This window comes from Cetorhinus maximus, chromosome 4 (genome assembly GCF_964194155.1).
Source record: "Cetorhinus maximus chromosome 4, sCetMax3.hap1.1, whole genome shotgun sequence".
Classification (NCBI taxonomy): domain Eukaryota; kingdom Metazoa; phylum Chordata; class Chondrichthyes; order Lamniformes; family Cetorhinidae; genus Cetorhinus; species Cetorhinus maximus.
In genome coordinates, this window is record NC_135882.1 from 36,481,877 (window position 1) to 36,500,025 (window position 18,149).

Consider the following 18,149-nt stretch of genomic DNA (forward strand, 5'->3'; position numbering starts at 1 on the left):
GACATAGATTCAAGATAAGTGGCAGAAGAACTTTTTTACGCGGAGGGTAGTGGGTGTCTGGAATTCGCTGCCCAAGTTGGTGGTAGAGGCAGAAACTCTAAACTCTTTTAAAAAGTACCTGGACCTGCACCTTAAGTGCTGTAAGCTGCAGGGCTATGGGCCGGGTGCAGGAAGGTGGGATTAGAAAGGTCACCTGGGTGTCCTCGGGCTGGCATGGACAAGATGGGCCGAATGGCCTCCTTCTGTGCTGTAAATTTTCTATGGTTCTAATTATCCTAGCATAGCCAAAGCCAATCCTGCCTCCAATTGCCTGGTAAAATCCCACCCCTGGTCCCAGAGGAACATTAATTCCTACAGTACCTAGCATGAGCCTTTCTATTTCCCTCAGCTGAGTAATATTACCCCCATAATGTTAATTTGTCATATTGTGGACATGCTTGGTCCATGGATTCAAAAATTATCAAACAGTTGATGTAACTGTCATTGAGTAGTCTCACCCTATCTATTTGGATTGGATTCCAACCTCAATCCCAGATCATAGAATGATACAGTACAGGAGGTCAGTCGGTCGATTGTGCATCTTTATCCATCTGTCCAGTTAGTCACCCTCTCCTACCCTCTCTCCAAAGCCCTCCAAGTTTTTTTTTCAAGTGTGTATCCAGTTCCCTTTCGAAAGTCACTATTGAAGTGATTCCAAAGTGCACAGCTCCTCAACATTATCCAGAAGTCTACTCCATGGTTGATTGCTGTTTGGAAAAAAAAAAATTCTGGATATCAGTCCTGAATTTGCCTTTGACTAATTTGAATGTATGCCAGTTTGACCCACTGTCATTGTCAATGTCATGTTTCAGGTCTATGTGTTCTCTTTGCTACCTTACTCACCCTCCTAAGGTTTTCTGAAGTTTTTGGTCTTCCCTGATTATTTTGTCCATTGATGCTGGAGAGTGACATACTGGTTAGCTCTAGGTTTGAATACCTCCCTATGTCTCAACTTTTCTAGTTAATGTTGCTGGAAGTAGTATTTCTTGAAGTTGCACATTGGATTATTTCTGTCACTTTATCCCATTATCACCACTGATTGCTTAAGTGATGTGAAGAAAGAGAATTTGAAAAATGCCTCTAAGATTGACTCTCAGATTGATTGCTCTTTCATACACTGAAACTGATTTGAATACTGCATACGTATGTGACAATGTAAGTCTTTTAGAAACACACGTTGTTCTGTAAAATCTTCATATCTGATAGCTGCATGATTTGCATTATTAGACCAGAAACCTGATTTTCACATATTTCATGGTTCCTCTTTTGGCTTTTCCCATGTTTCTTGGAGTTACCACAATGCTGGTTGATTACCTTCATATCAGCCATGATTTTTGGATTTGGCTGGAGGTTTTAAAGCTGGATGCCCTTGCTGCCGCCAACCCTCCCAATTATTCTGGGCTGGCACCAATGCACACTGGCTTGCCTGCAACAGTGGCTGGGTTGTTTTGTAGCCAACAAGTCCTGGAGTGGGACTTGAACCTGATGCCTTCCCCTTCCGCTAAAGCCATTCCAGCTTCTCATTTTCACATAATTAAAGACCTCATTTTTGACGTTTCAGCTCACCATATTGCATTGTTCCCCAAATAAGCAGTTAAAAGAGGAACTGTTCAGGCTTCTGCCTATGCTACTGGTGATAAATTTGCTATTTTAATGTCACTTCCATGGCCCAAATCTTCCAATATGGGAGAGGCCTCCGACTCAAATTAGTCGCTGATGTGCGTCAGAACCCCAAGGAAATTCAGATGCGCACACTTTTGCAGAACTTAGGAAGTTTAAAGTTCTGATTGGCGGGTTTTACCCATGATTCCAATGACAGTGCGATCAGGTGGTCAGAGAGACAGAGACTGTTTGCGCTATACTTACCCTGGTGTTTAGACGGATTTACATACAGCTTTTCATAGCAGACATAAAACCAGCAAAACTCTTAAGAAAATCAGCTGGAGTGTCAAAGCAGTCCAGTAATGTTCAATCCCAGTCCTGGCAAAGTCCGCCCTGCCTCCCGGCCGAGGGGTGAGGTGAACACTGTTGAGGGGGTTGAGGAGCGTGTTAAGGACTGTCAGTGAGCGAGGCTATGCAGTTTCAGTGGTTAACAGCTCCATTTAAAACAATGTAAGTCAATGAATTGAAGACAGACCTTAAGGGACTTCAGCATCTTCAGTTCATGATGAGAAAAGGGGGCATGGCTGTGCTGGAGTTACACTTGACAATTTGCCTCCCAACTCTGTTTGTTCCAGCATCCCTGCTGGATGCCAACTTTGGAAGGTGCAAAGGCTCCAGTGTAAAAAGGTAAATGGTAAGTTTATATCGCAGTCAACATTGACTGAAAGATCTAGGCCCATGTATATTACCACATTGAAATGTCTCAAAGCACCTCATACAATGACAAATCCCTTTTGGACTCTAGTTACTGCTATGTAGGGAAATTCAGCAATCACTTTGCAGCAACAACATCCCATATACAAAATAAGATGAATGACCAGTATTTTTGTTTTTTTAATCATTCAAGGGATGTGAGCATCGCTGGCTAGACCAGCATTTATTGCCCATCCCTAATTGTCCTTGAAAAGGTGGTGATGAGCTGCCTTCTTGAACTGCTGCAGCCTATGTGGTGTAGGAACACACACAGTGCTGTTAGGGAAGGATTTCCAGGATTTTGACCCAGTGACAGTGGAAGAACAGCAATATATTTCCAAATCAGGTTGGTCAGTGACTTGGAGGGAAACTTCTATGTGGTGGTGTTCCCATGCATCTGCAGCCCCTGTTCTTCTAGATGATAGTGGTTGTGGGGTTGGAAGGTGTTTTCTAAGAAGACTTGGTGAGTTCCTGCAGTGTTGTTGGAGCTGCATTCACCCAGGCAAGTGGAGAGTATTCCATCACACTCCTGGCTTGTGCCTTGTAGATGGTGGACAGGCTTTGGGGAGTCAGGAGGCGGGTTACTCGTCGTACTATTCCTCGGCTCAGACCTGCTCTTGTATCCACAGTATTTATATGGCTGGTCCAGTTCAGTTTCTAGCCAATGGTAAACTCCAGAATGTTGATTTTGGGGGATTCAGCGATGGTAATGCCATTGAACGTCATGGGGTGATGGTTAGAATCTCTTTGGAGATGGTCATTGCGTGGCACTTGTGTAGTCCAAATGTTACTTGCCACTTGTCAGCCCAAGCCTAGATATTGTCCAGGCCTTGTTGCATTTGGATATGGACAGCTTCAGCATCTGAGTCGTTGTGAATGGTGCTGAACATTGTGCAATCATCAGCGAACACCCCCCCCTTCTGACCTTATGATGGGGGGAGGGTCATTGATGAAGCAGTTGAAGATGGTTGGGCCTAGGACACTACCCTGAGGAACTCCTGCAGTGATGCCCTGGAACAGAGATGATTGATCTCCAACAACCACAACCATCTTGCTTTGTGCTAGGTATGATTCCAATCAGTATTGACTGGCTAGGACACAGGGTGATCTCTCTGTGAATATTATGATGAGATCTTTGTACAGGTAAATGGGACTTTGGTTTAGCAAATCTCATCCAAAGAATGGAGCCTCCAAAAAAAGCGGCATTATCAGTAATACTTCGGAGTGGCACCCTCCATTACGTGCTTGAATTCCATTGCAGGGGTTGTTACAATCAGGCGAGGAGCAATCGAATGGCTCACCTCTTTCAACTCCTTGTTTGACTGTAACAGTGTTTTTGTGAAATGGATACGCTTGCCAATTTAGTGTGTGGTTTAACTCTTCATGTGCTATTATCATAAAAGAAACAAACAAATAGGTTCCTTGAATGTAACAAAGGAAGTTAGCTTTATTGTACTTAACCTGGTCTAAGTAAAATAATGAAACTTTCCAAGTTCCGTGCACATGCACACACAGATTACAGAGGAAAGATAGATTAATCAAATTAGAGCTCAGAGAAATAGAAGGGGTATAGAGTCTGTAGATTGGTGACTTGGCTGGCTTCAGGATGAATTTGGTGGGGTCCTGCTGTTTCCCTCGTGGATGTAATTTAAAGATGTAGCCAGCTGATTTGGCTGTCCTTCTGGAGACAGTGGTGCTGTGCTGATTTCCTTCAAGAAGTCTCTGTTTGCAGCAGGGGTGTCCCAGGGAGTCACGGGTTTGAAAGATTGCAAGGTAGGTTGGAGAAAGGAGAGGGATCCTACCCTGGTCTTCTCTGTCAGCATCTCAGCTGCTTGTCCTCTTATTATAGAGAAAGCAGAAGCTTAAACACACACAGAGTGGGCCTGTCACATGACCATCACCCAGTTATTCAAACATGGTCGTTACTAGTGTATTCCCCCTTGTAACTTAATCAGTTCATGTCTGGGAATCCCCCCTCTCAGCCAGGGTCCCAATGTTAACGTGATTGGGTTTAAGACATTCCCATTGTAGCTTGATGAGTTCATACCTGGGAACCCCCTTTCAGCTGGGTCTCATTGTTCAAGCAGGTAGGTTTATTGGTTTGTCTCCACCACTTGAATACCGTAGATGATTGCCTTGATGCTTTTCTAATGGGGACAGGATATGTGATTCACTCATATTCCCCTGGTAATGGTCCTTGATGGGTCTTTGCAGACATGTTGTCTCCATCTCAATGGATTCAAATGTTGAAGGTAGAATAATGCAAATCTTTGGCTACGAGCTCAAGTCACCTTTAGCCTCTGTTTCTAAAAAGTTAAATTCTGGTTTCCAGCCGGTGGATTAAAAATCATTATTTGACATAAAGCACATTTTGGTGACATCTCCACACCACGCAGAATGAAATACAAGGACATGAGCATTTCATTATAAAGTTGTAATAGAGAAACCATGCACAACATTCACCCTTATCTTACACTGCTATAGTTTGGATGATTCTGTGCTGAGTTAAACTCTGGATAAAAAGTCACATTATTTCTGTGTTCAATGTGGGTAATTTTTAAGCTATATATATAAGGTTGCAAAAGCGTGCTACATTGAAATAGGCTCGCATGCTGTGTTTTGAATTCCTCAAAATGTCAAGGGGTTGTGATCTGTATAAACTAAGGTCTTTCTATATCCATCCCTGACATATACTTCAAAATGCTGAGGGCCGGTAACAGTTTTGGAGTTTCCTTCTCCACATTGGAGTATCTCTTTTGGTGTCTGTTTAATTTTTTGGAGAAATACCCAACTGGTCTCTCGCTGCATGATCCATCATCTTACAGCAGGGACAGCACTCACCCTAGGTCACTTGCATCGATTGCCATTTTAAATGGTTTGTTTAAGTTCAGAGCGGCCGGAACTAGTTTGTTGTGTAAGGTGGCTTTCAGCTTTCCAAAAGCTGTATGACACCTTGCTGACCACATTACCTTCATTCTTTTCTGTGAAAGGTTTATTTGAGGGGCAGCTATAGTATTGAAGCTTGGAGTGAACTTCTGGTAGAACACACACATCCTCAAAAATCACATTATTTCCCATTTAGTCTTGGGACAGGAAAATCCATCCATTGCTGCTCTGGGCAACACCCGCCCTTGATCCACAAGACCCCTTGGTAGGTTATCTGAGCTTAAGCAAGCTCACTCTTTAAGAGATTTACTACTAAATCTAACCGAATGTAACCTTTGGAAGAGGGCTTCCAACTGGTCATGGTGGTCCCTCCAGGTGTAACTGTATACTTACTAGCAGATCATCCAAATACACTACACAGTTGGGTAGGCTGATGACCACTACCTTGGTCATCAGTGTTTGGAAGGTGGCTGGGCATTTCTTAATCTGAATGACATAACTTGGCACTGGAATAAGACATCTGGTGTGACGAAAGTCAAGATCTTTTTAGCTTGGGTGGTTATGGGGCCTTGCCAGTATCCTTTTATTTTATCAATATAGTTTTCCAGACGAGGAATCAGGTAGCAGTCAGCCCTGGTCACTGCATTAACCTTCCCGTAATCAATGCAGAGCCTTGTTGAGCCATCAGGCTTGGGCACAAGCACAACTGGCAATCTCCAGCTGCTTTGACTGGCCTCATTCAGGTCGTGTTTCCTCCTGAACCTGGGACAGTTTCTGGGACCTAGCTTTATGGGAGGGGTATCTCTTACATCCACATCATGTAGGGCTAGTGTTGTGCATCCTGGTTTGTCCTTACATATCTCTTTAAATGCTGTGAGCAGCCTTGTCAGTTCGGCTCTCTGTTCTGCATTAAATAGGAGAACACAGTGTCTATTCTTTCTAACTTTTGGGTGTTAACTTACCAGACAGTAGGGATTCAATTTGGAAATCATCCAGGCCTCCCTCGCTCCCTAACTTGTCCTTACTGTAGTTTTCACCCTCCTTTTTCCTCACTGCCTGACAGACCTGTGCTCATTTGTTCTCGGCTGTGACACTGCTTAGCATATTGACATGCCACAACTTTTGCTTTTTCCTACGGTCTGGGGTGTCAATTAAATAATTCACATCATCATCCTCAGCACTTTCACCCTGTATTGGTAGTGGCACTAACACATGGGGTAGAATTTTCCATGCCCACTGGTGTTGGGCATGTTCAGTGGCATGAGTGGATAATATGGCGAGAAGGACAAAAATCAGTTTCACAACGTTGTGAAACCAGTTTGCGATCGTCTGCTCAACCTGTCACTGGCGGGCCACATTTCCCGCCATCAGACATTGGGAACCTCATTGTAATACATCTGCATATTATAATAAGGCCAGCTTGCTGGAATCATCCTCACACACCACCCCCCATCCCAACTTGATTGTCTGCTCATGTCAGTGTGATTGTACGCCAACATGTTTCACAACAGCATGTATAAGTTGTGCTCTTGGCGAGCTGCACTTTGAGGGAAACTTGGAGGTGAATACACAGTAACGTTGCACAGCACTTGAGGGTCGCCTGCTGGACTTTAAGGCTGAGGTGACTCCAGGGGTGGGGTTGCAATGGTTGCCTTGCATGTGAGGTGTGTGCAAGGGCTGCTCTGCAGTTGAAGGTAGTGCACATGAGGGTTGGGGGAGAGGGAAACCTTGTATAAAGTGACCAATCCTCTGCAGCTGAGATAGTCGAGACGCAATCACATTGACATGTGCAGAGTTGGGTCTCTAGCTTATCTGCCCAGTCAAGCAAAGAGCCATCAAGTGCTCCAGAGTTTTTCACCCCTCGGGCACAGACTGCAAACTAATGAGCATTTTAGTGGACTGCAGAACAGTCGGACGACTGGGCATGTTGTATAATCTCCTTGCTAAAGCTGGCCATGGAGCAGTCACTGCTGGAGGTGCTCACAGCTCCTTGCAATATCATCATCCTGGTTTGGACCAGTCTACCCCATGGTTCAAGCTAACAGTGCAGCCCTGCAGTGTGTGGGTTAGGAGAATACCTGCACCTGAGCTGAGAACATAGCATGCAGTCCAGTGGGCAAAGCTGCCGCCAATTTGTCAGGGTGAGTGGGGTGGAGGTAGATGGGGTTTCGGGCAGCCATGCAGTGCACTAAACTCTGGCCATTCAAGTTGTGGCCAGCACCTTCGGACTCCCAAGCTAACCCACATGTCTCCTGCAGGAGGAGTACATCAGGAGCATGGAACCTGGTGAACTAGCTGTATGCCTTGTGGCGTACAGAGAGCAAAGATGACAGGGAAGAGAGCGACAGAGGCGCCTGGCTGCGCAGAGGGAGGAACAGCACCCTCTGGAAGAAGGGGCATCTGGGGCCCCCACAAATGCCACCGAAGAGCCACAACGAGCTGTTGCTGTTTGGCCCCGAGCTAGACCCAGGGTCTATAGGTGCCACCTTTCATTCCTGCAGATGACCGATAATCACTGTCACCCAAGACCGCTCATGCCTAGGGAACTGGTTGGTCACATCTGCCAGCTACTGCAGGACTTGGCGCCACGGAGACATGAAGGGCATCAACTGCCAGTGGCCTTAAAAGTGACCATGGCATTCAATTTTTATGTCAGTGGCTCCTTTTAGGGTTCCGCAGGTGACCTCTGTGGGATATCACAAGCCCCCATCCACAAATGTATCCATGAGGTCACGGATGGCATCATCACAAGGGCACAGAACTTAATTCATTTCGCCCGGGACCAGGAGAGCCAGGATACAAGAGCAATTTGATTTGCCCAGATCTTGGGTTTCCCACAGGTGCGAGTGTGATTGACTACACTTCAGATCTCCGTCGCAACAAGTGCTCAACTATGTCAACCATAAAGGCTTCTATTCGCTGAATGTGCAGCTGGTGTGCGAACACAAGTGCATCCTGCAGCTCTGCACACAGTTTCCAGGAAGTGTCCGCACTCTTACATTCTCAGTTGGTCACAGATCTCCCACATCTTCCAAGGTCCATAGAGGCTGCAGGGATGCAGAGGCCGTGGCTGATGACACCCGTGCGGCGGCCTCAGGCTGCAGCAGTACAAAGGTATCATGAGGCTCATGCTGCAACTCGCAACTTGGTGGAGCAGACCATCAGGATGCTGACAAGGTTTTGGTACCTGGACCAGTCTGGTGGAACCCTGCAATATGGTCCACAGAGGGTGTCTCACAGCATTGTCACCTGCTGTGCCCCTTGCAACCTGGCGCTGCAGTGGGGCGAGGGGCTCGCTGAGGAGGAGATGGAGGAGCTGGAGATCTCCTCCGATGAGGACACAGATGGGGATGAGGGTGAGGAGGCCCTCGAAGCTGACGATGATGGCGACATGTAGTGAGACCTTAGATCCTCACATTGCATCTATGAACGTTTGACTCCGATCTGGCTTATGGCAGCGCACATACCCTCTGTGATAATGCTCCTGTCATGGAGATGCAGCGGAGGCCCTAATAATCGCTCAGTTGTAGGAGGATAATAGCAACGTGCAGTAAGGACAGTCCATAGATCTTCACATAGCGCCTGAGAATGTATTACTGTCTAGCTGAGGGCAGCTCACTTGTGCTCTATGATCAGGGGCGTATCATGGAGACGCAGCCGTGAAACTTGAGAGGCACCTGATCCTTTGTCAGCTTTCAGCACCTGACCCCTTCAGGAGCACAGCGTCACTGGTCACAGATGCTATAGAGATGGGGGCCGGCCCCACCTTAAAGAGAGTGCACAGAAAGAATGATGGAACTCTGTGACGCCTGCCCATGATGTTCTGGCAGCAATGACGAGCACCATTGAAGTACAGGCATCACTTATGTGTCCAGTGAATGTGAGGCCAGACCATCACTTAGGTCTGAAGGCTGCACAAAGCACAGGGAAGAGGCCATGGATTGAGACACCTGCCTTTATCTTGTGCAAAAAGGTTTCACACCTGAGTGACACGAACACTGCCCATCAGAACAAGGAGCTATAGGCAGGGAAACATTGTCGGGAGTTTATTGACAATAATGAACATTATGTACAAGTGACTAACACCCGTGCCCAGGCTGTGCAACTACATATTCTTAACCTTCCTAAGTCTGCTTGATGCTCCCCAGACATCCACAGCGGAGGTGATGGCAGCCTGCTGACTGCTATGATGACCTTGACTGATGTCCTCCAGAGGGCTGAGACCTGGAGGGCCCGGGCCCGGGCCTGCTTTCAGGGTCCTGTTGTGTGGCAGTGACACCTTTTTTGACCTGTGGAGCTAGAGCTGCTGGGGTCACAGGAAGAGAGGATTCAGATGGGCCAGAAACTCCCAGGGTCACCTGGATGGATGGCTCCGGGGCGTGCACCTGTTGATCCTCCTCACTATGGGTGCGCTACGGCTGACTCCTTGAGGAGAAGGGGAGTGAGATCAAGCTGCCCCGCACCCCTCTCGTGTACACTGTTGGAGGTCAACTATGGTATCATTGGAGTTCGGCCCGCGCAGCAGTGCAGGAGTGACGTCCTGGACCAAGGTCTCCGTTGCAGCCGCCATCCTACCAGTGTTGCCCTCGGCGCATTGGCATGCTGGTGTCACACCTCAGCCTGAAGGCGGACAGACTCCTCCATCGTGCCTTGCATCTGATGAGCGCAGCAGACATCCCTTCCAGAGGCTCTTCATCTGACTCAGACTCAGCAAATATCTGGCCTCCAGCAGTCCTGCAAGTGCTGAGGACCTGGGAAGTCCCTGCCGCCACCTGCTGTGCATCAGAAAGTGCAATGTATTCACCAGATTCACCAGACAGAGGCTACTCTAAAGTTATGTCCCATCAAGTTGTGTGCTTCTGCACTGGTGGAGGGTGTGGGTGAGCGGTGTGATGGGACTTCCGGGAGGGTGCCTTCAGATTCCTCTTCAGAGGTTTCTTCGGGGCTTGATTGGAGGCCTGGATCGTGGACTATGTCGGCTGTTTGGCAGAAGTGCCTGTGAAAGCAAGGGGAGATAATTAGTGCATGGCAGTGGCCTGTGAAACAGGACACATCACTCACAGCATGGTTGTCTGATGGATGTTGCACTGCTGGATCCTCACTTGGTAGAGCAGCACCGACCTCACCACCAGCACAGGAACGGTCCAGATCGTAGCCGGCCAGCTGGCGGCTTTCAAAGTCTGTGAGAACCTTGATTTCAGGCATTTCTCCATCAGAACACTTCCCTGGGCTCATCTAAATTTCCGAAAAGGTTTCAGTTAACCGGACGGCGAGGTCATCTGTCTGTAGTGCTGATTCAGCCTCCTGTGACAGAGCATATTTGGACATGGACTGTGTCACCACACAGTCAAGGATGTTCTCCTCTAACTGTTCTGTCTCCCTGACCTTGTTCAGCCTCTCTAAGGCCATCGGGGAAGCTACCACCTTTGTTCCTGCAATGTCATTACCAAGGAGCAGGTAAACCATGACCACAGGTAAACTAGGAACAACCCCTATGATTACTGGTCCTAGAATAACATCACACTCCAGGTGCACACAATACAAAGGTATGGACGTCTACCTTCCCTTGAAACCATTCACGAATACGAATTCAGTGTGCTCTCTGGTGGAAAGGTCATGCCCTTTCCCAGCAGAAGGGATTGAGGGCCCCTGTATCCCTAGGTAAGACTATGGGCTTACTTGAGGGGTATGGGGTCTCTTCTCCTTTAGAAACAAAATTCTCGTAACACTCAGGGATTTTGTTAAATTCCCCTGCACTCTCAGTCGTATGTTTATGAGGATTTACTGTTGAGGTTAGAACCACAACCTTGTCTGCTGTGCCCCTTTGCCTGCACCAGTCTGGTGTACCCTGACAAATCCTGTGGATTTTCCCCACAGCTTGAAGTGCCTTGTTGCACTGGAAACACACACACTTTTGCATGTCACGCCTGTTCTCGGCCTTTTCCTTTTTAGCCTGAGGAAGTTCCCCTGTGTTTTCAGCTTTCCCTTGACATATATGGCTGTTCATCCTCTTTATCACCCTCCCATCTTCCATCCTTTTCAGGCTTTTTGTGGGAGGAACTAGGGAAGGGTTTCCCTTGGGGCAAGGACTTGTGATCATCAGCCAGAGTTGCTTCTTGTCTGTCTCTTGAAATTTTTGTTTCCACCATGTGGATTTTTATGGAAAGGCGAAGCAAGGTGTTGAGCTCTTTGGGGAAGATCATATCTCTGAGGTGTTCATAGGTGGGATCTATTTTAAGTGTCCATACCCACCGATTGAAACCAAGTTGTTCAGCCCTTTTCAAACTTGTAAGTTTGTTCTGGCCATTTTCGGAGAGTTTAGAATTTTTGGTGATATGCTTCTGAAACCAGACCTATGCACTCAGGATAGCATTTTTGGTCATCTCAGTTGGACAAAATCTTGTCGGACAATAGGGAAATAAACCTTATGTACGATTTTTGGATTCGGGTCCACAGATATCTAAATAGGCAATCGACTAGTCATAAGTAATTCTAAGATGGTTTATTAATTTGATTAAGAAGCAACAGTTTAGATATAATGCATTAATTAATTAGAAAGAAAAAGTATATGGCCTGTAACAGCTGAGAGCAGTTTATTGACCCTGGAGAACAAATGGTCAGTTCACAGAGTGTGTTGGTCTCAGTAGCTTCTGATAACAGCATTCTGCTCTCTAGTCGAAGTGTTAGAAATAACAATCTCGCCAATGGCAGGGCCGGAAAATCCCAGCCTTATTCTTTTGCAGGCGTGCTGCTAATCTCTGTGCCCTTAGCATATAAGTGAAGCAATAAATCATGCATGGACTTATAAGATTCTCTAGCTCTGCATTCACCTGTATCCATCTTGTGGATAATCTTATTTAAGTATCATTTCTCCCTGGCATTCATTTGTTCCAATCCAAAATTCCTTTTACATTTACTTTAATTTTGCTCTAAGATGGCAATAGTCAGAGGGAGTAAAATTAATTGTCTTAGTCGGTTTCTCTATGCAATGTGTCATTTACGGATGTTTTCTTACTATTCAGGCCATATTAATCATTTTATGTCACGCTGTTTGTCAAGTAGTTGAGCAAGTGTGGGACCTGTTCATCAGTGCAGCTGCACCATGTTTCTCACATGTTTGTTAGTACACATGTTACAAATCCCTTCTGCATCCCCACACCTGTGTCCCAATTCATAATCACAGAATTGTTACAGTGTAGAAGGGGGCCATTCAGCCCATTGTATCTGCACCGGCTCTCTGAGCATTTTAACTTAGTACCAATCTCCTGCCTTTTTCCCGTAACCCTGCACATTGTTTCTATTTAGATAATCATCCAATGCCCTCTAGAATGCCTCAATCGAGTCTCCCTCCACCACACTTCCAGGTAGTGCGTTCCAAACCCTAACTACTCGCTGTGCGAAAAAGTTTCTTCTCACCTCACATTTGCTTCTTTTGCAAAACACTTTAAAATTGTGCCGTCTGGTTCTCGAACCATTTATGAGTGGGAACAGTTTCTCCCTATCTACTATGTCCAGGCCCCTCATGACTTTGAAAACTTCTATCAAGTCTCCTCTCAGCCTTCTCCTCTCCAAGGAAAACAGTCCCAACTTCTCCAACTTTCCTCATAACTGTAATGTCTCATCTCTGGAACCATTCTCGTAAACCTCTAACAAAAACAGAATTACCTGGAAAAACTCAGCAGGTCTGGCAGCATCGGCGGAGAAGAATAAACTTGACGTTTCGAGTCCTCATGACCCTTCAACAGAACTGAGTAAAATTAGGAGAGGGATGAAATATAAGCTGGTTTAAGGTGGGGGCAGAGAAGTTGGGGGGGTGGTTGTAGGGACAAGCAAGCAGTGATAGGAGCAGATAATCAAAAGATGTCACGGACAAAAGAACAAAGAGGTGTTGAAGGTGGTGATATTATCTAAGAGAATGTGCTAATTAAGAATGGATGGCAGGACACACAAGGTACAGCTCTAGTGGGGGTGGGGGTGAAATAAGGCTAACAGGGCATAAAAGGTATAAATTTAAAAATATTGGAAATAGGTGGGAAAAGAAAAATCTATATAAATTATTGGAAAAAACAAAAGGGAGGAGGAAGAAATGGAAAGGGGGTGGGGATGGAGGAGGGAGTTCAAGATCTAAAGTTGTTGAATTCAATATTCAGTCCGGAAGGCTGTAAAGTGCCTAGTCGGAAGATGAGGTGCTGTTCCTTCAGTTTGCATTGAGCTTCACTGGAACAATGCAGCAAGCCAAAGACAGACATGTGGGCAAGAGAGCAGGGTGGAGTGTTAAAATGGCAAGCGACAGGGAGGTTTGGGTTATTCTTGCGGACAGACCGCAGGTTTTCTGCAAAGCGGTCGCCCAGTTTACGTTTGGTCTCTCCGATGTAGAGGAAACCGCATTGGGAGCAACGAATGCAGTAGAATAAGTTGGGGGATATGCTGCTTCACTTGAAAGGAGTGTTTGGGCCCTTGGACGGTGAGGAGAGAGGAAGTGAAGGGGCAGGTGTTGCATCTTTTGCGTATGCATGGGGAGGTGCCGTAGATGGGGGTTGAGGAGTAGGGGGTGATGAAGGTGTGGACCAGGGTGTCCCGGAGGGAACGATCCCTACGGAATGCTGCCAGGGGGGGTGAAGGGAAGATGTGTTTGGTGGTGGCATCATGCTGGAGTTGGTGGAAATGGCAGAGGATGATCCTTTGAATGCGGAGGCTGGTGGGGTGATAAGTGAGGACAAGGGGGACCCTATCATGTTTCTGTGACGGAGGAGAAGGTGTGAGGGCGGATGCGTGGGACATGGGCCGGACACGGTTGAGGGCCCTGTCAACGACTGTGGGTGGAAAACCTCGGTTAAGGAAGAAGGAGGACATGTCAGAGGAACTGTTTTTGAAAGTGGCATCATCAGAACAGATGCGACGGAGGTGAAGGAACTGAGAGAATGGGATGGAGTCCTTACAGGAAGCGGGCTGTGAGGAGCTGTAGTCGAGGTAGCTGTGGGAGTCGGTAGGCTTATAATGGATATTGGTGGACAGTCTATCACCAGAAATTGAGACAGAGAGGTCAAGGAAAGGAAGGGAATTGTCAGGGATGGACCATGTGAAAATGATGGAGGGGTGGAGATTGGAAGCAAAATTAATAATTTTTTCCAGGTCCCAACGAGAGCATGAAGCAGCACCGAAGTAATCATCGATGTACCGAAGAAAGAGTTGTGGGAGGGGGCTGGAGTAGAACTGGAACAAGGAATGTTCCACATACTCCATAAAGAGACAGGCATAGCTGGGGCCCGTGCGGGTACCCATAGCCACACCTTTTATTTGGAGGAAGTGAGAGGAGTTAAAGGAGAAATTGTTCAGTGTGAGAACAAGTTCAGCCAGACGGAGGAGAGCAGTGGTGAATGGAGATTGTTCGGGCCTCTGTTCGAGGAAGAAGCTAAGGGCCCTCAGACCATCCTGGTGGAGGATGGAGGTGTAGAGGGATTGGACGTCCATGGTGAAGAGGAGGCGGTTGGGGCCAGGGAACTGGAAATTGTTGATGTGAGGTAAGGTGTTAGAGGAATCACGGATGTAGGTGGGAAGGGACTGGACAAGGGGAGAGAGAAGGGAGTCAAGATAACGAGAAATGAGTTCCGTGGGGCAGGAACAGGCTGACACAATCGGTCTGCCGGGACTGTCCTGTTTGTGGATTTTGGGTAGGAGGTAGAAGCGGGCCGTCCGAGGTTGGGCGACTATCAGGTTGGAGGCTGTGTGAACCTCGTAAACCTCTTCTGCACTCTCTCCAATGTGTTCACACCCTTCCTATAATGTGGTGCCCAGAACTGTACAAAATACTCCAGCAGAGGTCTAACCTGTGCCTCATGCTCTTGTACTCTTTGCCCCTATTAATGAAGCCTAGAATATTGTATGCTTTAGAAACAGCTCTCTCTACCTGTCCTGCCACCATTAATACTTATGTACATATGCACCCAGGTCTCTCTGCCCCTGCACACACTTTAGAATTGTATCCTTTTTTTTAATAATGTCTCTGCAAGTTCTTTGTGCCAAAGTGTATCAGTTCACACTTCTCCGCATTGAACTTCTTCTGCTACCTATCTGCCCACTCCACCAATGTGTCAATGTCCTTTTGAAGTTCTACACTGTCTTCCTCACAGTTTACAATTCTCCCAAGTTTTCTGTCATCCGCAAACTTTGAAATTGTTCCCTGCACAACAAGATTTAGATCATTTATAGATATCAGGAAGAGCAAGGGTCCCAGTACCGACCCCTGGGGACCTCCTGAAAAATACCCATTAACCATTACTCTCGGTTTCCTATCCCTCAGCCAGTTTTGTATCCACGTTTCTACTGCCCCTATAACTTTCCTCACAAGTCTGTTGTGTGGCACTGTATTGAATGTCTTTCGGAAGTCCATATACACCACATCAACAGCCTTGCCCTCATCAACCATCTCTGATACCCCCTCAAAAAACTCCAGCAAATTAGTTAGACACGATTTTCCTTTAACAAATTCATGCTGTCTCTTCCGAATCAATCCAAATTGTTCCATGTGACTATTAATTCTATCCCGAATAATTGTTTCTAGAAGTTTCCTCGCCACTGAAGTTAAACTGACTGGTCTGTAATTGCAGATCTTTACAACCTTTTTTGAACAAGGGCATAATGTTTGCAATTCTACAGTCCTCCGGCACCTCCCCCGAATCCAGGGAACATTGAAAGATAATTGCCAGTGCCTCTGCAATTTCCACTCTCACTTAGTTCAATATTCTTGGATGCTTCTCATCCGGTCCCGGTGCCTTATCAACTTTAAGTACTGACACTAATCCAATACCTCCTCCTTATCAATTTTAAACCCTTCTAGTGACGGAGTTTCCTCCTCTGTCACCATGACCTGGGCAACATCTGCCTCAGGTAGGTAAAGACAGATGCAAAGTATTCATTTAACACCTCACCCATGTGTAAATCCCCCTTTTGCTCCCTAATCGAACCTACTCCTTCTTTTACCACCCTTTTACTATTGATATGCTTATAGAATACTTTGGGATTTCTTTTTATGTTAGCTGCCAGTCTTTTTGCATAATCACTCTTTGCTTCTCGTATTTGCTTTTCCACATCCCTTCAATATTCAGCTTGGTTCTCAATTGTATTTGCTACCTGATACCTGTCGTAAGCACACTTTTCCTTCTTCAACTTAATTTCTGTCTCCTTTGTCACCCAGGGAGCTCTGGACTTGTTTGTCCTACCCTCCCTTTTTGAGGGAACATAGCTTGACTGTGCCCAAACCATCTTCTCTTTGAAGGTAGCCTTTTGTTCGGCTACTGCTTTTCCCTCCAACCTTTGGTTCCGCTCTATCCAGTCCAGCTCCATTCTTGCCCCATTGAAGTCTGCTCTGTGACAGTTGATTATTCTTACTCTAGATTGACCAATGTCATTTTCCACTGTCATCCTAAACCTTATGATACAATGACCACTGGCCTCTATTGTCACTTTATCTACTTGGCCCAACTCATTCCCAAGAACCAGTAGTGCCTCCTTTCTTGTCGGACTGGACACATACTGCTGTAGGAAATTTTCCTGAACACTAGGAACCCTTGTCCCTCACTGCCCCTTAACACTACCGCTATCCCAGTCTATATAGGGGTAATTAAAATCCCCCATTATAACGACTCTCTGATGTTTACACCTCTCTGTAACTTCCTTGCAGATTTGTTCCTCTATATCCTTCCCACTAGCTGGTGGTCTATACATTACACCGAGCAATGTAATTGCACCCTTCTTATTCCTTAGCTCTAGCCAAATCAATTCTGTCCTTGAATCCTCTGACACATCCTCTTTCTCCAGTACTGCAATGCTCACCTTAACCAAAAGCACCACTTCTCCTTTTTACTCTTTCCTACCTTTCTGAACACTTTGTAACCAGGAATATTTAGCACCCAGATCTGCCCTTCCTTAAGCCAGGTCTCCGTTATCGCTACAACATCATAATCTCACAAGGCAATCTGTGTCTGTAACTCCCTAATTTTATTAACTATACTCCGTGCATTCACATACATGCAGTGTAACCCTGATTTGGGCTTTATTACTTGCTCCCTTACTTCAACTCCGTCTATTAACTTACTATTCTCTATTTTATTGCTATCTGCGTCTCCCAACATCCTGTTCACCCTGGTATTACTTTCTAATATTCTCTCCTGGTTCCCACACCCCTGCTGAGTTAGTTTAAACCCTCCCCAACAGCACTAGCAAAACACCCCGCAAGGAACTCAGTCCTGGTTCTGTTCAGATGCAACCCATCCGGATTGTACAGGTGCTATCTCCCCTGGAGCCAGTCCCAGTGTCCTAGGAATCTAAAGCCCTCCCTCCTGCCTCATCTTTCCAGCCACACATTGATCTGTCTTGTCTTCCTATTTCTGTACTCACTTGCACATGGGACTAAGAGTAATCCAGAGATTACTACTTTAGAGGTCCTACTTGCTAATTATCTACCTAGTTCCCTAAATTCCGATTGCAGGACCACATCCCCCTTCCTACCTTTGTCGTTAGCAGCAGCGTGGACCATGACCTCTGGCTGTTCGCCCTCCCCCACAAGAATGTCTTGCAGCCGTTCTGTGACATCCTTGACCCTAGCACCAGGGAGGCAACAAACCGTCCTGGAGTCCCGTTGACAACCGCAGAAATGCCCGTCTGCTCCTCATCAGTCCTGCCCTTCCGCTCTTTTTCCTCCCCTCCTGTAGAGCTGGGCCACCCAAGGTGCCATGTGCTTGACTCTTGCTGCACTCCTCCAAGGATCCGTTGCCCTCACCAATATCCAGAATGGAAAACCGGCTAGTGAGCGGGACCTCAGGGGACTCGTGCACTACCTGCCTGCTCCTTCTTTAATCCTCTGTTGGAAT

The 18,149-nt window shown here is 46.5% G+C and overlaps 1 protein-coding gene across 2 annotated transcripts in view; it reads left to right on the forward strand.

The window, feature by feature from the left end:
* Positions 1-18,149, forward strand: part of oxr1a (oxidation resistance 1a) — a 761,068-nt gene that overhangs the window by 557,146 nt on the left and 185,773 nt on the right. The gene's annotated exons all lie outside the window — the stretch shown is intronic.